At 34.2% G+C, this 26,891-nt stretch overlaps 1 protein-coding gene and 1 non-coding gene across 8 annotated transcripts in view; one reads left to right on the top strand and one right to left on the bottom strand.

The window, feature by feature from the left end:
• LOC109599945 (cyclin-dependent kinase 14) overlaps nucleotides 1-26,891 on the top strand; it is a 121,084-nt gene that overhangs the window by 73,315 nt on the left and 20,878 nt on the right. The window lies entirely within an intron of this gene.
• Trnai-uau (transfer RNA isoleucine (anticodon UAU)) lies at nucleotides 11,668-11,759 on the bottom strand. The gene is given in 2 exon segments: nucleotides 11,668-11,703; nucleotides 11,722-11,759. It is a non-coding gene; the product is annotated as a tRNA-Ile (tRNA).

The raw sequence follows: 26,891 nt of genomic DNA, 5'->3' as shown, positions 1-26,891 counted from the left end.
TTATCGATCAATTTTTCAATTTGGTGAGTCCCAGGTTATTTTATTGCCAAAAAGTAAAAATGAAAAGTATTTGAAATAAAGTTTCTCTGACAAAATTCTGAGCCATGGGTTAATTTTTGAATTCTGTGATACTCCTGCAGTTTCATTGTCTGAAAGTAAAAATGCATAATAATGAAAATAACAGTTTACTCTGCTAATTCCTTTTCCTCTGACACAAGTTGAACAATTGAGCGTGCAAAAATCCCGAGCGCCAACAACTAATAATAATCCGAGGCGATTCCGGCGTCCGTACATTAAAACCAGAAGTGAATGCCGCGAAATCATCGAACCAAAAATGCTACGTCCCAACGTAAAACGGTCGATTTCGCCCGTGATTATCGCACACTTTTGTGTGGGCTCACCGTTTTTCTATGCTAAGTTCAAGGATCCAATTAACGTTTTTCGTGTGCCGAAACCGCAATTTCATTTTATAATTGGACGAAGGAAAAATTTATTCACGGAAAACTCCGACGGGAGACAGACGGATCGTAAAATCCGGAATGTCTCCTCCGTTGTTCATTCTTTGGCCCGTCTTTGTTTGTTGTCGTGCGGACAATGCAACACAGTGATAGTGGTACAACGACCTGTCTGAGCACGTGCAGACACGTCCCTTAGATCAACGCCACTATTGCGTATACATCGCAAATGCATAATAAACCGGAGAGTGGCGTCCACTCCGTGCACCGGCTACCGCCACTCACGTCCATAATCGGGGATAATTGGGCTTTGAGTGCCGAATTGTTCCCCGTAACGTAAAGTGCGGCAAACCATATTAAACGGACAATGTTCGCCGTTATGAAGATCCGCATGTGGTGGAATTTTCATTTTTACGACGCAGAATCGCTCGGCAATTTTATTATTCGATTCCGCTTGGTCGAGTCTGTTTTAATAAAGTTTCCTACGATTGCCGCACAAGTTTCATATACTTGTGCTGAAATTAAATTCAACACACAAATACAGTTTTCATTTGATATACATCAAGTTGCAATTCAGACGCAGTTTGTGTTACTGGCTGCAAGTGGAGTAAGTTGCATGCTTTCGCAGACGGGCTGTCTGACTCGGGATTACTTCCAGTTTCCAGTCGCACGATCATGCCACAGATTAACATAATGCAATTACATCCGACCAGGCGATTGATGACGACACAAATTCGTGTCTCTGTGTGCATATATATAGTTTTGTCGTTTTTTCTTTACGACTCGAAGGCAGCAAACGAATAATTCGATTCCGTGAACCCAAAACTTCAATATAAATTCAATAAGGGCTGTCGGATTAAGTTATGGCGAATTTTTCGTCCATTACGACGGGGACCACAAAGCGGACGCGTTTGACCTTTCAAAGTCTGAATGATCAAATTTTATTTCTCCTGTATAGCAGGGGATTGCTTACTAAATTGTTACTTACAGTTCTTTGAATTAGACGGAAGTTCATTCAAAAATAGATACTTTCTAAGGAAGTTTTTTCAGTAGGGCTTTAAAATTAAATTTACGTTACATTATAATATAAAAAAAAATAATATAAAAGAAAGAACCTGAAATGGTAAACTTTGATTTGATTCAAGTATATTTTTATTATTTTATGATTTTTTGATGTACTCATTTTAAACAAATATTTTTTGTGTAAAGACGGTTTTTAACAATAAATTCACTTGTAAAAATATTGTTTCACATAAAAACAAAAATCAACAACTAGTGTTGACAATGACAATAATTTTTATATTAAATTTTTACATGTAAAACATGATCTTCAATGTAGTTGCTTTCTGAGCTGAGTAGTATCAAACATGTCTTGTAGAAATTTAGTTCAATGCCAGTAGAAATTGATACTGTCAATGCTAAATATATGACAAGCTACTTGGAGTCACGAAAACAAAATCTGAATGTCTGAAACTGAAGAAAAAAAACGACCTGAGGAAATTTAATATGTAATCTAGAAAAATCTTAGATGGTGCCTTTCCATAATAATTAAATTATTTTTATAATTTGATGAATATTGGGTCAGTGACACAAATTGCACAGTTTAACATTATTTTTTGCATTAAAAAATGTGTTCTTTAAATTTCATTATGTTAATTTATAGTTTATAAGTTAAATTATTTTTTAATTCGATTCTTCTGAATTTTCCCTAGATACTTTGACTATGTATATTTTAACAAACAGTGTAATTTTCTGCATAATAGACAAAATTACATCAAAAATATAACTTTTAAATATCCAATAAAATTAATATCACCAAATTCTTGTGTGTTCAAAACCACAAAATGCGATTCTTGGGAATAAAAATTAAAACAAATTTAACATATTGACAATTTTTCTAAAAAAATAGATTTGAAAATGTATTTTGTAAACGCGATACTCAACTGTAACTTTCGACCGGCGCATCCGCCAATTTTTAACACATATGTCGCATCCGCCAATTTTCGTACTCGTAAAGTGAACGAACGTGTTTTTATCATTGCCCGGGACAATACAGTTTTATGACATCCATTAGTTCGTTGTTAGTGCCCATTTGCTTTATGCGTCTCGCCAAGAAATTCGTGAAGCTTCCATTTCCTTTTTAAAAAGTCATAAAACTAGGACACATCAAACGTTTAATAGCGGATGCATTTCTGCCAAACAAATTCTATTTAAAGCCCCGACGTTACGACCACAATACTTTCATCCCATTCTGAATCTACAAACAAAATTATTTCTATATCAGTTTAAAAATGTAATTAATCAAACTTTCAAAAGAAATCCCCCACGTTTGAAGCGGACAAAACGTTGTGTGTGCCCACGGAAAAAAACATATTAAATACAAAATACGTCATCCGAAACCGATTAAGCCAAAAATATTCGGCCACGTGAAATGGAAAGCGTACATTCCGCGGTCCGTCCATCCCCCACTGCTAATCCAATATTATTCCCCAAAACGGGGGCTGGATATATTTTTTTGGCCGCACAATGCGAAAACGTACCTGTATGTATTTTTCAATAAGACCGCCGATTGAAAGGAATCGTTCAAACGAAAAATGATGGGTATACACGTAGTCCGGTCATTGTTCGAGTTGTATGTGAAAAAACGGGACGGGATTTCGGTGGGGATTTCTCTTTGGAGCTGCCGCTGCGAATGTGATGATTAGACGTTTTTTTGTGGTGTATCGCATTTTCGGTCGGCCTTTGGTAATGACGCGATTTAGGGTAGAAATGATGGGTTTAAGAAAAATTGATGAATTTACTGAAAGTGATCGTTTTTCTTTGATATGGTTTTGTATAGTATTTTTAGAAGGAGAATTTTGTTTTGTCGTTTATTTTTACAGAAAAACTATAGTATTTTTTAACATTATTATTTTATTTGCAATAAAAATCAACGAATTTGAACGAATTTTTATTTTAATTACATAGGAACATAGTAAGAAATTGTTTAACCTTCCTATTTAATGGGATATACTTCTTCAAAAATTTCTTGATACTAACTAATCATGCTTTGAGTACATTTTCTTTAAATAATTGACACTATTAACATATTTTTAATCAAACACTAAATTAATATAAGCCTAGATACTAGATAGATAAATTTTTGTTAAATTAAATAATTTCTTACATGAATTATACATTATACATAAAATTTGGTTTGCAAGTATCATATATTTAGGAATAATAAATTGAATATATTTTCTCATATAGAAATTGTACTAAATAAACGAAGAAGTCTTAATTTTAGTTTGTATAAAAACCAACGAAATTGGCCATATTTTTTATTTTAATAAATAATATGCAAAATGTATTTTTGTTACTTTTATATAGAGGTTAAATAAAATACATGATTCGTAAATTACAAATTTGCATAAAAACGAATATTCAATTTGTCTAAATTTTTGTACCAATTATCTCCTACTAGAATTTATTACAGCAAATTCAATAATGTAAAAAGCAATATATTTCACTATCAATATTTGCATTCAATTCATGCTCACAAATTAATTGAAATTGGACTATGAATTGATTCAAAATTTAAATAAAAAGTTATCCTGCGATTTCAATATTCAATACTTGATTTAAATAATATTGGATTATTTCACGAGAGTAATTTTACTTAATTGTGTAAATAATATAAGGAATTAATCAATTGTATAATAATATGTAAAAATTGTGGTTTTGTAGTAAATAGTTTTTAGTGGCGCTAAATAATGGTTGTCCCGTGCGTGCAGTAAATATCCATTATCTCTGGCTTATACCAGCTACAGAGCGCCCAACAAAAGGGCTTTAATGGCTTAAATGCAAACGCACACGAGTGGATGCCAGAAATTGATATTGTGTGTATCTCCTTAACACCAAAAGCCAGTTTTAACCGTCTGGTTACGTAAAACAAACATTACATTCACGTTCTAATTTAATCAGTTTGCTCAGTGCACGTTTGAATTAATATGTACACTAATGAAAACAATATTCCGTTTGTTTATCTTTATCCCATAAAAATATTACACGCTTCATCGACTTTAGTTCCCCCGTCAAAGTCATTTGAACCGTAAAATCCTCAACGTCTCCATTAGCCGCTTTCGACTCCTCCATCCATGCTACAGGACGACAAAAGCCAAAGAATATTTCGCGACCGGAGCATAATAAAATTGATGGGTGTTCTTTATCGCGTTCGCGTCTTTACGCAGTGTTAATACGCAAATTGATTTATGATAAGCCGCCGCATGTTCGACGATCGGAATACGATTATGTTAAATTTTGTGAAGTTGCGTCTTTAAATTTCGTTCGGCGGTCGCCCCGAGGATCTGATTTATATTGACGTTTTTCCTACTGAGGAAAAATATCATTCCCCAAGCACTTGTAGTTATTAGTATTGTGGTAGTAGTTCAAGATAAGTCGGACCATATGAATCAAACGGGACAGTTTCTTGTGCCTCAGACACGGAGATTTATGCGGGACGAAATGGATTTCGGGGGGAGATTAAGATGTATTTCGGTAGTTGGTAGTTAATGGCCATAATGAAGTTGATAGTTTTTTCTGTTGCATTATCATAAAAGTAATAAAAGAGTCCAATAAATGTTGAACGGTTCATAATAACGTTTTTACGGCGACTTCATTATCGGGGAAGTAGTTTTTATTACTATTTATTCTGATACAAGCTTTAATCATGGCACTAAACTCTCGAAGTAATTGGAACTGTGATTGATTTAAGATTGCTTCTTTATTAAGCAAGTTTGTGTAAATGTCTACAATTATCTTTATTGGCTTTAATCATGTTCCTACCGCATTTAATTACGTTTTGAAAAAGCAGCAAAACTGTCTTCCACACTCGTGGCATAATGGTAGGCTACTGGATGTTGAGTAGGGTTTCATGCGTGGTGAGGCTATAATCGGTTTTGGGACTCCCCCATCATCGATTCACCCTCTCGGAATTCAGTCTGGGAGATTGCTACAATTAAGTTGACAGTGCCAGTTGAAATTGGACACTCATTTGGTTGTAAATCGCATTAATTTTGACGTTCGTTCGGTATCTACGCACACCCAGACACGCGTCAGAATTTTTCGACGGATTAATTCGAATAAATTGACGCCGAAACGTTTTACGGTGCGATATTACGACAGTTCTTGTTTGAGTCAGGTTTGATAGATAATTTTCCTCATAAATTGCAATTAGCAAACTCTGAACTTCATTGCCATCAACCCCGGAGCAATTAAACTGTCTCAAGTTGTTTATAAAGCACCAAACGTGATCTCGGACATCGCTTGAAACTTTGTGGGTTCGGGAAGTTGCTGTTTTCTAACTTGATATTAATATGCACCTGATTGCTACTACTACATGTTGTGATGCAATGTGGGGTTTCGACTCAAATGTTACAGACGGAGGTGAAGTGAATCTTGATGAGACATGCATATGTATGTTGGATTCTCAGTGATGAACCAATTGGGGAACTTTATCAATTTTGTCCAGTTCCCTTGAGACATTTCACGAATAGACACAATCCGTTCGTTTTTCGGATGATTAAGGGTCATTCTGGACAATCCAAGGGAGCCGGTCCCGACGAAACAAAGCCCGTCTCGCATTTCCCCATACGGGGTTCCCCGTCTTTGCGGCCGGATTGCCTTAATGAAAGGGACGTGGAAGACAAAAGGGGTGACGGTTCAAAGAGGAGACCCCTCCAGGTCTGCCCATCTCGCCTTAATTGTTGTCACTCTTTGTGTGTGTGCGTGTGCGTGCTGGGGAGTCCACAACGTCTTCGTTCATTGTTCGCCTTCCCCGGGTAATTGGTTATGGCCCCGGCATTGACTGTGAAATTCCACTTTAATTGTTCGGAAAATGTTTAATTGGCCGGCGGGCCAGACCAATAACCGACAATATCTGATATCTGATTTTGCGATAGAGCGGAGTTCGTGCCAAATGTTATTAATTACGGGCTGATTCAATCGGGAATTAGCTGCTTAACGGCTAATGGAATACCGCCGGTTTCAGTCCATAATTCTGGTGCAACATGCAATTTGCTACATTTTACCTAGCGTATCATAATAATTTCCATTGTTCGCATAAACAATTTTCTCCATATGGCGACGTATGTAAATTCCAACCAGATGTTCGGGTCAGAAAAATCCATTCTAGCTTTCAACTATGCCAAACATTGGACAGTAATTATATAAAATTGTTATTTAGGGCGTGCATTTCAAAGGGGTCCTTTTGCGGGGGAGTCGTACTGGTTTCAATGGCCTGGGCATTAAATTTCGCCGTGACAATCCTCATGTTCATTTTAATTTATTGTTTGTTCTTTTGTTGCAGGTAAGTTTCCGTCATATCTAACTCGGTACAAAGGGTAAGATGGCTAAAAAATCAGTTTAATAAAAGCGTATCTCGTAACTTACATTCACCCTGACGTATTGTTATGGTGACGCATTTTGGGCCACGTCTTAATTCCAGTTCCCAAGAGAAAACGTACAACGCAATTATACTCTATTGTTCGCAACAGCGATAATATTAAAGTCGACAAGACACCGTGATATATTATACCGTAAAGTGCTCCGAAAGTTTTGATGTATCACATTCTCGGCACTTATTGTAAGATGTACGCGCCTCTATCGTCTCTAAGTTGCAATTTTAAGGGTGCATTAGCATGTGAGATTGTTCCATCATCAACTTCAAAGAGACTTTCGAGTCGACAATTTGAGTTAATTGTGTACTGGCTGGTTTATCGAATAGTTCGTAGTTCAAGATATCACATATAAGGATGTTGCTCCTCGATAATAGATGCAATTAATTAGAATTTTGTTTTTTTAATTATTAGGTAATCTATGTATTTTGTTTCGTTTCAACATCAGTGTCCGAATTTATTATCAAATATTGACAAAGGCTGATGTTTAAACTACTCGATGATGGATGTAAATTTTAGTTTTTATTTATTTCCTGAAGTAGAAGTGTTTCCAAATTTTTGGGGAGGTTATATTCGTGCAACGTGTCAAGTTTCCTGAAAATTGATCGAGTAGTTTTCTCGTGATGCGTGCACACACAACTCTCATAACAGTTATTGAAACGTTTCTCGTTGAACGAACGAATTCAATTCGAACGGTAATGGGATGCACTGTGAAAGGGTTGCACCCCCCATGTCGACGTAATTCGCAGCAGAAGGGTCAAAATGATGTGCAACCAGACGAAACTGCCCCCCTTCAATTAGCGTGCGCGTACCTGATTCCGATTGCTTGTTTTGCCGTCGACATGGTATAAAACTCTCCTCGCAGATGCGGTTTATGGCGTTGGTTGGTTTTATGATGGCCCTCAACAAAATTTAAATCCCATTCGTCAGTGGGAACCTAAACAGAAGCGGCCGCTTTGTGGGGACCGCAACAGTTCGAAAGCCGTCTGGAAACTTTATGGAAATGGCGTTCTTGTTAAACACACGATTTCGCCGACTGCTTGAACGTGTTCAATGAACGCAAACTACACCCGACACTAATTCGGCTTGTGTTTATTAACGTTCCGGGGCCGAAAGTTTTCGGCAGCGAATGCGACAATTTCGTTGTTAACCGTGTTTAGGTTTTGTGTCGAACGTTTCCCACACTTAATCATTATCGCATCGGCAAAAGCAATTTATAAAGTGGATTATCGATCGTTAATCCCACGGCGGCCGCTGTGGCTAATCCCTTACAAATACCATAAGACAGCAAACACAAAAAACTTGAACCAACACACGATATTGCGTTGCAAACACAAAAAGACCCGCCACCCGGATTTCGAGTGAGTGTACAGTCCCCCGTACCCGATTAATCCTAATCTCCACGGAAGGCAATAAGGCCAGCCGTTATATAATGTTTGCCACCGGTATTAAAGGAAACGCACGTAAATCTCGGGGACGAGATAATGCAACAAGTAATGCAATTCGGTGACTCTCAAAGGAATACTATTCTTTGGGGATTTTCTATATGGTTTTAGTGGATTTTTATACTGGAACTTGTGCGGGATTTCACAAAATGAAACACACTCGGCCATTCAAGATTTATTTGAGAAGTACAATGCTAACAAAGAAGTAAAACTTCTCCGGGTTTCTTCCCTTTGTTATAATTAAGTTATTTATTAACTTATTACCTTAGAAGTGGGTAATTTGACGTTTTTCTTGTTCGTCTAAGAATATGAAATTATTTTTATATTTAGATAGAAATATAGAAAATATTTTACCCAGCATAATAAAGAAATTAATAATAATATACCTCTCAAAAAAAATACATTGATTTCTAACGATGAAGTGAAAATATGTAATATTGAGGATTTCTCTCAGGAAAATAATATTAGTCCAAAAAATTTAATTAATATCCTCATAAAAAATATAAAAAATGATTAAAATCTTAATTTTATCAAATTTTTGTATCCTGTTGTCTTAATTTTTTTGAAAATATGTAATTTAAGGAATATTATTCAAATATTCACATAAGAAAATTAGGTTTCTAAAAATGTTTAAAAGCTTATATGTTTTTTTTCTTATTTTTGTCAAATTATATTAATTTTATTAAATTATTTCTACTATCCTAATATATTTATAGAAACTCTTAGAATAGATCACCCTGTATATACTTTCGCGTTATTAACCGGTCGACAAGTTGATGAATTTCCTTCGACCCAACGATAACACCCTCACAAATACGTGATCATTGACGATTGTTCCACGTACAAACACCAATAAACCATCCGAAGTGCACAATTCCATTACGTGCGAAAACATCGATTGCCGTTTTCGTCTGCAGAAATCTAAATTTTGCGCAATGAAAAGTGTTTTACGACGTCCGGACCGCACAGACAGTTTCACTTCCAGCGAAACAATTAAACAGAAATGGAACAATGGACTTTTAAATTTCATCCACTGAACTGAAGTTTCGGGATGAATAAAGGGGCGGTTTTGCGGACCGCGTGCCGCGAACAATGCCTTCCGATTCACAAGGCGAAAGTTCCACGTCCGTTTCTGGAGCAAAGGCCAATTTTACTTTTGGGATAGCGTTCGGCGGTGCCGTTTTATTTCTGGACGTCGCGGTTTATTTTCCTTGCCCGAGGGCGGCTTTTTCAGCCTCGAGTTTTCTACTTCTCTAAATAGTTCTTATATAATTGTGCCTTTGAATGCTTTTAAAAGTTACTCGCAGAAGTTTTTCTGCAGACGAAGGGTGGCCGAAAAGGGTCTAATCATGGTTAAATCAGTGGGGGAGGGCTTTTTTTATTCAATTTTCAAGTTTCAATCAAAATTAATATATGCACCAGTCTTACTTTGAACATTGCACTGGAACTTTTGAAATTTAATTAGTTTAGATTCGTTCGAACAACTTCATCAGCATCGAAACTTTCCTGCCGCTGGCAAAAAACGCCGACTTCCAAAACAATATCTTGCAGGCGGTAAAAGGAGGGGGCTGACAACGGAGAATGCCGCAGGATTCGATGGTCCGATTCCATGAATGCCGTCGAACGTCTTTACAACTTATAATTAATTTTAATTTTCGATCTGTCCCTGTTCCCTCATCCCCCCGGGCGAACGGACAATCTCGGAAATTCGCGGTATGTCAGCGGAACGTCCCCGAAATTGTTAAATAAAGTTTAATTGAATGTAAATGCTTTGGGGTCGTTTAATCGACTGCACATCGGTGGTTTGTGCTGAATAAATATTTTCAGGATGAAATCGAAGCTTCCATAAATTAATTTTGTTTTTAAATTATTCGAGCTAACACAAAGTTGTGTTGTTAACTCGAACTTATTAATCCGTTGTCGAAAATCAAAATGGAAACGTCGAAAACCGACCCTTAAAAAATCGTTCCCTCTCCATTCCCCAATAAAAAACATCCTCTCACAAATAAAATTGTTAAGCCGTGGTTGATTCGATGGCTAGGTTCATCGGATCGCAGAACTTTTTATGGGTGTGTAATCGAACAACTTTTTTCCCCCGTTGACCCCGAATTATTATTTGTTGTTTGGCGGGGGTGTTTTTGATGCGGCGTGCTTTGTTGCGTTCGAAATTGTTGATCTCGGTGCTCGAAGTGTGTTGGAAGTTTTCGCGGCGGTTTTTGCGGGGGAGTTTCGGTTTCTTTTGTGCCGTCTTAAGTGGTTTGTTATTTGGCTCCGTTTCTGCTTTTTAAAATAAATATATTTGTACTTGTATTGTGTTTTCAAGGGTTGTTAGGTTGTGGTCTTTTTTAACGTTCGACGTTTGATTTAATAAAATGTTTATTTTTACGGTGGAGGTAACATTTATTCACCCTAAATGTGAAATATTTTGTACGACATTAGTGGACAGAAAAGCTTGCATTTAAATTTTAATATAACCAAAACATAAATTTTCACAAAATCACGATATTATACGTAAATGTAAGAAAATGATGATGTACTAATTATTTATTTGCTCTTTTGATGAAGTACGTATTTCTAGAGAAATATTAAATAAATTGAGAAATTTTAGTAATATTGCCCATGTTTGTTTTAATTTTGAAATAATTTTTAATATTTATTATAGTTCAAAAATTAGTGTCTATAAACTAAATATAAAAGAAACATATTGAAAAATATTAATAAATAATTTTATGATCAATTATAAATTTGGTAACAACATATATTATTGAACACACATTGTTTAATAATTATGAAATGCAGAGGCCATTACGTAGACCTTTTCATGTTGAGCAACCAACAATACATATATTGTGAAATAAAATAAAAAATAAATAAATAAAATTGCTTTTAACAAATGACATTTTAAATATTATGATGATATTTTTTCATTTTGTTTTTACTTTTAAGAATTGAAAATATAAATAAAAACATGGAAAATAAATATTAATATATATTATTATTATTACAAACATTATTTTTGATTATAAAAATAAAAGAGACACAAAATTTTAAAATATGTCTGTTTATTTACTTCAAAAATGACTAATTACATACGCAAATTAAAAAAAATTAAAGTAAAAAATGAACAAATATAATTGAATATTTATTATTGTTTAAATCTCTATTCGTCCTATAAATAATTAATAAATAATTTAAAATATTAATTATGAAAAATTAAATATTCGAAGTTATGGAAAAACATAATATAACAATGTTCAATAAATTTTCGGTACAACTCGAGGTTTGTAATTTGTTTTGTAGTCAAAATTTGGGACATTATAATCCAAAAATATTTGCTCCAGGTGAGGCTCGAACTCACAACCCCGGCATGGCTCACGGCTACTGCCTTATAAGTACCGTGCGCTAACCAATTGCGCCACTGGAGCGATGGCGATTCCAACGTTCCCACAAATAAAAATACACCACGTTATGTTTAATTGCTATTATTTCACAATCTTTATGTTTATTTATCAGTCAGACGTAATTTAAACACCTTATTTGGTGTTGATAAAGCACAATAGTAGTAGTACAGGTGGAGATAAACATTTCATGGTTTTTAATCAACTTTTCGATATACGTTACAAAATTTGAATTTGTACCTGTATTCTTTTATACGAGTTTGTTGAACGAACATTCACAGTCCTATCATTTTTACTTTACCATGTTATGTGTGATTTTCACATATACAATAAACAATATCTTACATACGTACGTGTATGACACAAATTTTTGATCCAATACAGAATTATCTACTGGAAGCCAACATTTTCAATTATGAGTTTTAATCCCCATCATTCCACTTCCGTGCACCGCCGTCTGTCCGACATCAAAGCCCCGCGGGCCGGAACGGCCCCCCAGAAATTACATCAGACCGGACCGCAAATTGCTACCGAATCCGAAATGATATTCATCGTATCTAATCCACGCACACACACACTCAATTTTCGTATTCGGCAGGCAATTTGCCTCGGCCGAAGTTTCGAAAACGGACTCGGGGAATTTAACGCAATTAGGATTCATTTCGGATGGACAAAGAGCCTCGAATGCCCGTCCAGTGGCCCGAGTCTCGGCTTGATAACTATCCTGTTGTGTAATGGCCGTAATGATTGAATTAAATCAATTTTCGGGCATTTTAAATGTTGGGATAAACGTTGGCTGCTCTATTGGCAACCGATCAATCGGATTAGTCGACGACTTTTGGATGTGAGACATAAATCAAATTTGCGTCATAATAAAACGCCACAACAATTCGTACGTTCGAACCACACATCAATCACCCCCATTTGAATGTACCAGACACATTTGTATCAATAACCCAAAAAGGAATCTTTCCTAAATTTAATCAAGGGTTTCAGCATTCATTAGAGCAACCCGTCCGCAACCGTAATTAATGGGCGCGATCCTTTTCCAGGACTAATTTCACGTTAAGACACGGGATTTTTTTTAATTAAGTTATTATGATGGTCGCCCACCCCGTGTTTCGTCCCCCTTTCAGCCACCGGCTATCCATTACGGGACACCGGGAGGGTTTGATGGAAATTTACGGCGTGTTTTTGCGTTTTAATGCAATAAAAATGGCGTTCGGTTAAATTAAAGTCGACCAGAATTGCACGGTCTTTCGCAAATGTCTGTTTCCTGTTTGTTTTTTCGGGATTTATGTGAGAATGTAAATATTAGGATTTTTAAAAATAGTTTTTGTTGAGATAATCTGGGAACATGGACAAAATTACTAGTTCTTAAATTAATATTCATATATTTTTTGTGTTTAAATAAAAAAGAATATTTATTATACCGTATTTTATCTCAAAACAATTTGTAATAATTATATTTATGGCAAATACCATCTACACTAATTTGACGTTCACATAAATCCATTTTTTATTCATGAGAATTATTCCTCCCCATCAGACCGACGTGCGTGTCATATTCCAAAAATCACCTGTAATTGCAGGGCGGTACAAAAAAATAACATCCAAATATTAATGGTGGGTGACAAACCCCTGCCTTTTTTTGAATAATAATTCTCGAAATAAATTAGCCGCTCCCGCATTGTAATCGTGCCGCCGTTGGGGCGGCATTTAAACGACTAATGGCACCCCAAAAATTCCCATTTGCTTCACCGTTTGTTAACTACGGAGCTCACGGATTTTAGAAGCGCAGAATAATGATCGTATTAATGTCGCTTCGACCGTTTTTGAAGGTTTAATCATCACAAAATTACGGTGACAATAAAATACACCCAAATTACGATTCGGTGATGAATTTTTGCCGAAACAAAGACTCGGCCATGAGGCATTCCAGTCCAATTTATCAATTACGATTCCTTTTTTGTTTTCTACCTTTTATAAATAAATATAAAAATATGTTTTAAAAGCGTATATATTGTCATTTTGGCTTTGACGTTAAAATAATTGTTTTTTATGGTATACTAAAAATAAAAAATTAAATTACTTGTTTGATTATTCCCTCATTTTCACAAATATATAATTGACAATTTTCGTGCATTTACAGGCAAAATACAAAAAAATCAACTAAAAATACAAAGTGTAAAACTATAACAAAAAATTGTAGTGATCATATATTTAAAACCAAAATTTTCTGGTGTTTTTTTCTTCAAAGTATAAAATCTATGAAATATTAGAGATGTATCTTAAAATCTTTATATTTTCATATAATTATTTATACTTTTAATATTATTTTGGATTTTTATCTTAGTTGTCCCTCCAGCAATCATCCTGTAGACTGTCACCAGAAACTCGAGGACAGAACGAAACGCTCCACTCACAGCAATAATAAAGCCAAGTACCATCGAGTCAATTGACACGGAGAGACATTGCGGTCGAGAACAGGGCAAATTTGTCCCCCTTCAAACTATCATTTTCCCTGGTCCGGTCGCAACGATTCACGACACGTTCGCCGTGTTTATCTCACGTGCCAATCCACGTCTGCGACTCTCGAGAGTTCTTCAACGCCTCGGCAAAGAAAAACCGACAAACTCTTGTGCGTAAAATAATTTTTCCGTTCATTCTGCGGCAGAAAAAGTTATTTAAAAACAAAACACATTTTTCTATCGTTTTTTTCGCACGGGCAGCGAATCGGTTATCCCAGACCCTTCCGTGATTTATCGACTGCTTCGAGAAGAACGCTGATTGCAGGTCTTGATTCGGAGGTGTTTTTAAAGCACCGGACGTGGTGAATAATGCGAACCTTTCTCGCAGTCCGCACTCCATCGGTTTTTTCTTCCCGTCGCCGGGAATCCCCCGCACGAAAAATCGCCGCGATTTATTATCGTGTCGGCTTTTTCTCGTCGTCCTTTTGTCCATACATAAATACGTTTAAAGGTCGTAATAAATTGATTCGAATCTGCTCTCTTAATGGACAATCGCAACGGCGGTCCCCAGATGATACATCATCATTATGACGGCGGTTGATTTATTCCGTGTGCGACTCCCGGTTTTCTGCTAATTTGTCCACTAATGTAACACGTTTTGTCGATATAAACGTGATAAATGGCCAGACGTAACGAGATTTTTTCTGATATACTGCCAATAACGTGCGGGACGATTCCCGAAAACCGAACAGAAGCGAAACAGATTATGGGGTGTAAATCGTTATAAATTTGGGGATTGGTTCTTTGTTTCGTGGGGACTGAGTTGTACAAACAAATACTCATCCCTTATTTGTCTGGAGACGATCGTTTCTCGATACACTCGCTTTATTCTGATGCTAATAACATTGGTTAATTACTAGGAGACTCTTGGGGTTTCCGACTCGTATAGACAGATCAATTGTTTGGGCTCCTAACAAGACGTTTAATTAGAAACTTATGTACCTTAGAAACGACTCCTTAAATTAAATCCTCGATGTAATAGTCGCCTCGTCAAATAAATCCTTCCATCGATATTTCATCCGGAGTCGTTTCTTTTATTGGGAATTCATCAATCTTGAAACGTTCTTCCCACGCATCTCTATCCCAGATTGGATCGATGTTGTTTCAAGCGATTTATCCTTTGGGAAGGCGTTGAACAGACGACAAGGGTTTATTGTTAGTCCCGTATTAATTTATGACAGGTTAATAATTAGAATTTGTCCGTGACAGATTGTGCCCAAAAGCCAAACATCGATTCCTCCAGATATTGAAATCGCGAATATTTGCCTAAAGCACTAGCAGATTAATTTTGTTGATGATCTTTAAAATACATTCTCCTTTAAACCCAGATGTGGTGGAATCCAAACGAGAATGGGGATAATTTACCTCCAGGCTTTGGTAACCAAATCAACGTTGACTTAAACGAGATAATCCTGCGGTCTTCGGTTCTAATAAGGCGCCGTACGAAAATTCCCCATGTGACACTAGGTATGTCTATTAAATCCGAGTAATCGTTGGATGTAATTCGTGGCCCTTATCCCTCGTATCGAACTCACAGGTGTCACAATCTACGTAACCTCGCCTGTAATAACTAATTAAGGAGCTGGAATAAAGGGGAGAAGATGTTTCACTTAACGTAAGTTTCTATACTTTTGGCAACGTTTAAAAAATCTTATTTGAGGATATTTCTAACGTAGATTTAAAAGGAATAGATTCATTTTTTAACGAATATGATGGAGGGAACTGACAATTCACAATCATTTTTATAGTCTTAAAATTAAGTGGTATGGATATGTCTCGTTCTCGTTGTACTTTTCTAATCGATATGTTTGAAGATGACATCTTTCCATCAGTTGGTCAAAAATAATTTTAAATCTTGGATGTATTTGAGTTTTACTAAATGATCGATATTTTCGCGTATATTTAAATGGAATTGATTCATTTTTCAACGAATGTTATATGTTATATAATTGGGAGAATCTAGAAAAAGTGTTTGTATTTTATGTAAAAATTGAGATGCCTTGATTTGAATCCAGTTTAATACGCAACGTCTGGGAAGTTGTTCAGATCTTGATAGTTTAACTAGTCATAGATGGAGATGAAACTAAATCAGCCTTGCCGCAATAAAAGTTGTTTGCCTGCCTAAAAATTTCATGAATATGTCCCATTCTCGTTCTACTTTTTGTAATTAAATATGATTGATGACATGTTTCCATCAGTTGGAAATTAATTTTAAATCTTGGATGTATTTGAGTTTTACTAAACGATCGATATTTTCATATATATTTAAAAATGTTTCAACGAAGGTTGTGGAGGCAATTGAGAGAATCTAGAAAATGTATTCGCATTTTATGTAAAAGTTGAGATGCCCTGATTTGAATCCAGTTTAATGCGCAACGTCTGCGAAGTTGTTCAGGTCTTGATTGTTTAACTAATCAGAGATGGAACTAAATCAGCCTCGCCGCAATAAAAGTTGTTTGCCCTAAAAATTTCACCTCGGTGTTTGCCGGCGTGTAATAAAGTCGAGATGAGAAACGTTTCCAGGCACTTCGTTCCGTCTGGCGGGGGAACGTGATGTGACAGCTCCGGCAGAAGGCCGAGGGCGGTCAGAAATGTGCCGACCAACTTATGACACTCGACTCGAGTGGAATTAATAAAGGGAGCAACGCTGCTGAAGAATTATATTCAATTTTTTGTTGGAAGTTGATCAATTTAGACACGAAAGTTGATGGTGTACGACTTGGATGGCAACTTTTTCGCCTGACACTTTGGAAAGTGGAGCGCTCCCAAATATGAATAAGTGAAATACGATCGTATATTGGAAAATAAACAGATACATGCCGAAGCGAAAGGGGTGATATATGGGACTGATAAAAGTTGGAACGTTTATTACATCGGATAGGGTACATACCTACATTTGGTTTATAGCCTCCTCCTAGATGCGCATTTCCATTTTAATTTTCTTTTTTCCGGCCTGACGCCTTATCGATAGTTTATAGTAGCTTTAGACGGCGTGACGTAATAAAGTAACGGTAATGCACCGAAAACAAACTCGTAAAGTGCATCTACTCAAATAGATAATGCAATATCCATACGAATTCCACCTGGAAAACACACAGGAAAAATAGATTTCGAATTACGATGGTGGGGTGCAATTTTGCCAGCGTAAAAATGGATTCAAGTGTAATATTTTATAACCCGGCTTCATAAAATCCAGCATTAAATCCTTATTGGCCCGTTTAAATTACACGCTGGAAATAATATCCGCCTTATTTCATCCGAGGCTCGGACGGAAAATGCACTTTCCGTATAATAAACTAGTTAATATTCGATTTATTAGGAGATTTTTAGTGATGAGCCAGGTGTGACTAACTGGCACACTGTACGCTACTAATGCAAGTTCAGTGAGTTTTGTGAGTGCCTTTAAAAGGTTTTTTCCATGCAATTTTGCACGGGAATTTATTAATGGTTTAATTGTCGAGCAATTATTCTTATTAAATTTATTTCGCTGCTGCGAATTTCAAGCGAGGCGTAATGAATATAAACGTTCATTCTTTGGACACGCGAAAACACACTTCGTTTAAGGTAAATTCTGCCTGGAATTTACGGGTCCGTTAAAAATGGTTAATTCTGGTGTTTTATAAAAGTTATTGTCTTAAGTAATTTTTATAATTATAGTTGCTTTTGTTGCTGTTGTTGCTGAGGAGACAGTGGGGTGTGTTCTTTTATATTTAATTTAATTTAATTCAATTTTTCTGGGTAAATACTTGACTGAGTATATTTTAATTAAAATTCTTTTATCAATAATATTCTATTTTTTGTAACTAATCAATTTTTGTTATTTGAATTAGTTACATTTTTTACTTTTTCTTTAGTTCTACAATTTATATACTATATTTTTAGTATAGTTTAATATATTAATTAATAATATTTAATTTTTCATCTAATTACATCATTTTTACAAATATAAATGAAAACAATTTTTGTTATAAATTTGACATTGTTATAAGAAAATCATATAATTAGAAAAAATTAATTTAATTTTAAATTTAATTAACTACTCAATTTTTTATTATTTTTTGGATACATTTTTATTTACTTTTTCTGTTTTTTTTGCTCTTTTCTTAATAAACTAATAATTTATTTCCCTCTTATTAATTTGTCTAATTAGATTGTTGTATATATAATAATAATAATAATAATAATAATAATAAATGTTACTGGATATCATTAAAACAACTGATTTTTTAAAGTTCAATTGTTTGTTTATTAAAATTTTATATTAATTTTGAAAAATATAATAAAATATTAATTTATTATTATATTATTTTATAATTATTACTTTATTTTAAAAAATACAATTTTATATATATTAAAACATATAAATAAATAAATAAATGTTGAATATCAATAATTTAACATTTAGTCTGTCTGATTTTGAACGAATGGCGAAATATTATATTCGTATTATTTATTCTTGTTACTCAATTCCGGACATAATTCACGTATGCAAAGCCCTCAAAAGTTGCCGCCGCAAAAACCATAAATAATGCATCAGGACCCACACTTTGCTTTCGTTCCTGATCTTCCTTAGACACTGCACCTCACGCGTCAATCAGCCGCTCGGGCATCCGGGTGTTTGTTAACTCGCTCGCACTAACGTTTTCATCTGCAAAAGGGGGCGGGTTCCGTCCCGGAATCCATCTGCGAGCGTCGGAGCTTATGGGACGTTATTGAATTACTTCCAGCGTCGAGAGCATCGCTGCGGAAACGCTGACACAGGGGGATCGGATCCGGGTGACTTGTATCGCTTTTCTTTTGTCTCCGGTCGTTTGTTCCATTGCCGGCTGCTGACTTATCGTCGATGAGCGTTATGATCGATTGTGTACAAATTTTGGGGGGCGTTTAATTAAACGGGACGCTCTATAAAAATTCAGTTCAGGGTTAAAAAAATACTAATACCTTTGATTTTGTTCCTTAAACACCTACAATCACGATTCGTTTGTTGTTAAACACACACTATCTTATTTTCCTCATTATTTTCTTGACGTAACGCCTTTAGTGATTGTATTTGATGAAAGAAAACATCACCACAAATCGAATGAACTCAATAAAAAATAAAGAAACAAAAGCAGCCACGGAAAACCCGATTTCCCTAATAAAATGTAAATTCCATCCGACAATGGCCCAAACACAATGGGCCCCAGAACAAGCGAAAGTAATTAAATCCGACGACGACAAAACAAGAGGACGATTTGGACCCGAGAGACGGGCCAACAAAGCGCTCCAGTAAAACAATAAACAACTTCTGTCGAGTTTAATTCCTTGCGAGTTCGACGCGGATTTGATCCTTTTAACATAAACTTGACGCGACTCGTGTCTTCCATTCTCACCGTGACGGAATTATGAGTGCTGATGGGATTTTAACTCGCGAACAAGAAGTGTTTCGCACTCGTCCTTCGTCAACGGGTTGTTTTAATTTGCGCTTTCGGCTGTCGTCGACACGCTACACGTGAACGCGGTGCGCCGGGGGTGATTGATGTGGAGCCCGTATTAAATTAGCGATTATAACTTGCGTGGAAACATAATTTTAAACTAAGTAACTTGTCCAAATTTCCATTTGCTCCACACATTTCGACGTCATTAAGTCAGTCTCTCGAGTTCGGGAAACATTCTGGAAAGATGTAGAATTTAGTTCTAACAAAATATTGAGTTAGTTTTGTTAGATAATTGAATTGATATTTTCTAATACGTTTTAATGTAAAATTATTAAAAATATTGTCTAATTAGTCAAGAAAATACTATATTGTGTATAGTATATAATAAATTAATCCTTTATTATGGTTTCCACTAATTAACATTTCAATACTTCACCGACTTGAAATTTAGTGATAATATTAAATAAAAAATATAATATTTTTTATTTTTCTTTTATTTAAATAGTCTTTTATTAATATTCAACAATTAGATATATTTTTTTAAATAACCTATATAATATATATTACAATTCTTTTATTAAATAAAATCAAAAATTATAATACTTAAAGTTATGGATCAAGTACGAAGTTATAAATGTCAAATATTTGAAAATATCGTTTACTAAGAGGAGGAAAATAAACTGAGTTCAAATAATAAGGCAAATGTATTTGTTAAAAGATTATGAATATGTAACAAAAAGTGGTTATTAAAATATTCTTATTATTAATATTAAATTAATACTATATTATGTTTTACACTAATTAACATTTCAACAATTCAAAATATATAAAATATTTAAAATAATATATAAATATATAAAATACAAAATTCAAATGCAAAATACAAAAATAAAATATAAAATATTTAATTTTATTTTAATATAAAGTAAATAATATGAATATAATAATAAATTAATATTTTATTTTGTTTTTCACCAATTAATTTAACATTTCAATGCAACTTCGACTTGAAATTTAGTGATGATGATGCTTTTACTTTTATTTAAATAATATTTTGTTAATATTCAAGAACAATTAGGCTTTTTTTAAATTTATATAAAGAAAATTATACTTTTTAAAATAAATTAAGTAATATTAATAATTTATCTCCGAAAAAGTTTTTGATATTTTTTACAGATCATAAGTTATCTGCAAAAAACTAAAAATTTTATTAAATAAATGTTATTTTAGTGCTTAAAATTAAGCATTTTATTTAAATAAATAGATATTTACTAAAAAAATTGATTGTTTATTATAATCAAAGTAGTATATATCGTTACACTAACAGACTTTTACTACAATTTGGTAATTCTTTCTTATTCACTTATTACTAGCAATAAGCGTTTCACGAAAAATACAATTACAATACTTATTGCTAGTTATTCTCTACAAAAAATGTCATGTAAAATTTTCCCATAAAGTTGATGGTTGCGTCAGAAAATGAGCAAAATATCAAAATTTTAAATCAATCCAAATAACTTTTGAAAAAATGAATATATCAAAAAACTGTAAGAGACATTTTTTGTAGAGTGTTAAATTTTCTAGAAAAATCTGTTTTAATCATTTTGAAATATTATCTCGAGAGTTAAAAAATTTCAAAATCCCAGAGAACACCGTTCCCGTGTTATTTAAACGGGAAATTACATCAGATCAGATCACATCAGATCGGTGCCATACGAACGGAGATCCGAAAGAAAGTCGTTTGAAAAAGTGCGGACGTAAATCATCCGTTTGATTTATACGACAGAAAATAGCTGTGTTCTAAGCAATACTTGTTTTGATATATCGACAGCATTAAACCGCTCGAACGTGATTTATTGCAATCCTTTGTGCTTGAGAACAAAAAAAAAAGAACAAACAAAAAAACGACCACCACCGTTTTTATTTACCGTTCGCGCCCCATCGCTCCATCAACATAATTAAGACATCCGCGTCGTCCCCGCGGGGTTGGGATTAAAAGTGCAGACTGGCGAGAACGTGCCTCGCGGACGCCTGCACCGGCAGTTTTATTCGCAAATCGGCTCCTACGTGATCCGTAGCACGGTACGTGATTTCAGTTTTGTGTTTGGTAATTTTGCGCGTAAACAGTTCATCGGTTCGGACGACGCGGCCGACGCCTGTTTGAACGTGCAAATGCGGTCGCGATTTCGCACACGGAATTTCATTTGCGAGGATTAAAAGTCCCGGAGCTGGAGTGCCGGATGTTTTTGTAATTTAATCGAAAAAACCGGCTTTGTTTTGTTTGTCTGTGTTTACTTTGAATTTGATTTATTTATACACAACAGTAATTATTAACGTGACATTTAATTACACTAGTTTAGATATTTTATTCAATTTCAGGCACAGTATAATAATGTAGAATAGAAATGAAGGTTACCTCTCATTTCAGTGGAGATATTTTGAAAAATTTTTATATTTTTTTTTTACTTTAAAGGTTTTAAAAGTACAGACAAATGTTTAACACACACTGTTTTCACCGAACATTTACTTTTATTTTTAAATTTTTTTAATTTTCAAAATGAAAACTAAATCAGAATCGACTTGAACTAATACACTCCTGGACAAAAGTTTGGAAACCCTAAAATTATTTATTGTTCAAATAATTAATAAATAATGATAGGTAATGTTACTGTTCTTCCTCCTGTATAAGGAATTAATAAAAATATTTCTATAAATTGTATTTAATTTTATTAAGATATTATAAAGCACCTAAAATATTATTTAGAGATAAGTTTGGAAACCTTATTAAATAATTTAATAATAATAATAATAATAATAATAATAATAATAATAAAAACAAATAGAAGCATTAATATTTTTTGTGTAAATATTAGTCTGTGTCACTGCTGCACACCTTTTGTTCATGAAATCAATCAATTTTCTGGTATATTCTAAATCTATATTTTGTGCCATTTCATTTGAAACCTTTTTAGTGACTCTATCTTACTTTTTATTGTGTGCTGTCATCATTGCCATCATTTCCAAATAACACCAAACTTACTTTTATCGCTAAATAACACCAATCTCCACTTTTCGTTGGTTGTAAAACTAAATCTGTTCTTCCTATTTTTCTATGATATGAGGGGTTTCTTTGCGCGTTTTCTTCCAAACAGTCCCATTCATTGCAGTCTTCTTTACATAGTCTTGGTGGATAAATTATGTACATTACCCTGCAGTAATTCCTGATGGATATCATTGGCTGTCAATCTGGGATTTTTCTGGGATATACGATTTATGAGGCCCTCTAAAATTGTTTCCGTACTGCGAGAACCATCCGCAACAGATCCACAAGTATCAATTATACTTAATTTCTGATATAGCCCCTTTATTGATGTACAAAATTTCAGAAATTTGATTATACGGCATACTCTAATTTCTAAAATCTACAAGGCTATTTGGATTTGCTTTCGTTTTGATTTGATTAAAACTAATTCGTATACTATGTTACAATGAGAAGCTAAACAATTCTGATAGATGGTCAAAATAAATTAAATTTAAGAGGTTTCCGAACTTATTTCTTAGAGAATAACTGGATATTTGTCTACTTCTTATAATATTTTTTAAAACACCGAAATATATAAGTTTAGACCGTGTTTTATTATTATTTTGTACTTTAATACACAGAGCGTTTATTTTAATATTATTTTTTATAATTATTGTTTTTTCAAGTGTTTTAAAAGTAAAGTACAGGCGAAAATTCAGCACTCACACTTCCCTCACACTTCAGAGGACAGACGTATCTTAATCTTAAAAAATTTTTGATTTTCAAATTGAACAAATAAATCAGAATTGACTTGATAAAATCAAGTATTTTTAAAACTTGTTCAATTATAAATTTACTTTTTATTAATATATAATATATATAATATTTGTTTATTAAAAGTTTATAAAGAGAGGAAAAAATTAATTAATACTGCCTACATAACTAATAGTGCTTTCACTGCATTCAAATAAGTAAAAACATTTTTGTTTTCCATGCTACTTGTAAACCAAAACATATAGAAAACGAACCAAAATATAATAACCAAACTATAATAGTTTAATGATAAAATGTACGTCTATTTTTCTCCTGAAATTTATAAAATACAAAGTAAAATCACATAAAAAAAATTGCATAAATATGTTTTTTCGGCGAGTATTTCGAAGGGGAAACTTAACTTTTAAACCTTTAATATTTTTGATTTCTACGAATATAGAGTATATTATTTTCAATTATGTATTTTTCATTAACTAATGTAATGTAATGTCGTGTGTGCTATGAATGATGCGATGGGTTAATTATCTGTTCACCGGTCTGACACAATTCAATAGACTTCAATAAACTATTCGACCAATATCAAACTGAGCGGTTTATATAGAAATGTCATCGTCTAAATTACGAATTTGTCGGGCCAATTGTGCCTGCGTAATCATTACACAATGGCCAGTTGTTCCGAATAACATCCCTTAATTGTATCGACGTGGATTAATTAACCATCGATCGATTTGCGGACGCCACTGCTGTGCAATTCGTATTTGCCCTCCGCCCTTGTGCACTATCTATGCGGTCACTCTCGGACGTGATCAAATATTGCTAGTCGTATCTCACACTTAACTGGTACTCGGGGAGTGGAGAAATTCAAACCAAAAACACATTTTTATAAAAAAATTATCGTTGCAGGTGACAATTGCACAGTAGGTTCTTTGAAAATTGCATTTGCACTACAAACATCCACTTACACTAACCTACATTAACTTTAACAATGACGAGCTCGGGTGCAAATGTGGATTTTCGTCGTAACAATGTTTCCGTTTTGTTGCAGTCGCGAGAAGTGGTTCATTGTGTGTTCGTGTGCGACATTCACTCCCGCGGATTTTCCTAGAAATTATTGTATATGATATTTTGCCGCAGCAGTTTTATTGGGTCAAAAATAAACGGGAACTGCCGATAACTCGTTGCCGTTAAAAACGAACTCCTTTGTCTAAACATTGTACGCGGTTGCTAATGTTCAATTTATAAAAGTTTCTTTTGTCTGGCCGACTATAAAATGTTTTTAGAGGTTTATTTATGCCCCGAGCTAGTTGAAACTTTGTCGTGGAGTTGTCCCGCCACTGAGCATTAACCATGATATATATCAACGACGAAATACCAGGAAGAGAATGTTCGGTGTGTGCAGGATTCTGGGTTCTGGGGGACGTTTACTTCATTTTATTAAAGTCCGGTTTTATGAAATATCTTGTTTAGTTGCAAATTGGCCGAGAATTACGTTCACAACCTGATTTATGGAACATACACCCCTTTTTCTCTATGACTATGCAAATTGTCTTTGTTCTGGGAATGAAAAATAGACGGTTTTTATATGTAGGAGCGAGTTAATTTATATTTCTGACATTTAATTCGTTATGTTATTTCCTGCCGTTGTTGTTTTCAATTTATACGAGTTTTTATCTAGAAATTAAAATCGATTATTCAAACAACGTCGCACGGTAAATATTAAACGGACATTTATAAAAGTCACGGACGGGAAGCCCATTTTTCCATTTGTCTGCCCGTTGAAAAATGCGCATTGATTGGATCTAAATCCGAAACGCAAACGAAATTGCTTTCCATAAAATCGAACGGCAACTATCGGGAATAAACAATAATGAAACGGCTTAATTATTAACTTGCTTCTGTCTCCGGGTAGAAATTAATCGCCGCAGCTACTTTAAATGGGTCACCCGGTTTCCGAAATTTCCGGCCGAACCATTCTCCTGGATTATCATTCTACGCCGCAGTCGATTTTATGGCCCGCAACCTAATTATCCTTGTCGCCGGCGAAATATTCGAAAATACAGGCGAAACAGTCCTTTCACTTTATGTTCCATAAAGATTTCGCGTGGTTGTAATCGATTCACGTCAGTTTCTTTAACGATTAATAAATGAACCTTTGTGCGGAGGAGAAAAACTGCCCCGATCAATATGTACGTGTTGTGGGGCTGATTTTTCGGCGGATCTTTCATTGCCAAGGACCCGTGAACACGTTCCACAATTCCACAGACCCAGTCTGTCGGCGTTTCGTCGGTAGAATTCCGGTGCAGGAATCGGAAGCTCCCGAACAGGCCTAACTGGAATTAGGCCTTATTTTTTATTAATGGCTGAGAAATATGATTGTTGTTAATATATGTTTTTTAATTATTTTCAATGTGTTATTTTTAATATTTGATTTAAATAAAGTATATCAAAATGTGATTTATTTGTTTTTTTTTTGTTCATTCTATTTCAGAAGTTTTTCTACATGAATTTTGAGGTAATGCAAAACTTCTTGATGTAATATCAAGTGATTAACAAATTACAAATATCTAAAATAACTATAACAAATATTCTTAATCTGTTTTAATTATCATCTGATTATCACTTGATAATTATCGAATCTTTAAAATTAATGTAACTATCATTAAGATAAGAGTATACTGTGATCATTATTAATATTCAAAAATTTCTAATTAACATTTATATAATTATCAATTATCACTTGATTTTTTATTAAACCATAAATACCAATACAATTATCAAGTTATCAGTGATAATATCAATAATAATTATTAGTACACAAGAAACCTTAATAAATGTCGATATTTAACAAGAATATAGTTATTCATAATTATTAAACTAAATATATTTATTTAGATTATCAGTGATAATTATTAATATAAAATATTAATCAATATTGACCTAATTAACAGAGATAATTAATAATTATAATTACATATATGTGAATAGTGGTAGAAAACTATAAAATAATCACTTTTTGGTCAACAGAAATATTACAAACTGTTTCATATAATTTACTATAATCAAAATTGTTAAAATATTCATTTGTTTAAGTTTTATTTTAAATTAAACGTATAAATTAACAAACATACATAATTGTTTCTAATTTATTAAATTCATAACGATAAAGGAGGTTGTTAACAAAGAAATGAAATATGTTCGGGTCTGTTTTGGGGCGGCGGCCCTGCTCCGGTGCGGATGACTCATCCGCACACCGTTGACCCATTTGCCAGCCGGTTCTCCCGCACTCCCGGAGTTCCTTCCTCCCAGTCCCGTGACCCTCATATCGATCGGCCGACCTCGGTGGCGGCGGCGGTGGCGGCAGCGCTCCAAGCACGTCCCGCCTCCGGAGGATTTGCACCGAGATAAACCCCCTGGA

The sequence above is a fragment of the Aethina tumida genome, chromosome 2, assembly GCF_024364675.1.
Source record: "Aethina tumida isolate Nest 87 chromosome 2, icAetTumi1.1, whole genome shotgun sequence".
Taxonomy (NCBI): Eukaryota; Metazoa; Arthropoda; class Insecta; order Coleoptera; family Nitidulidae; genus Aethina; species Aethina tumida.
The sequence above is the reverse complement of the archived record's forward strand: the minus strand, read 5'-3'. Positions and strand labels throughout refer to the sequence as shown.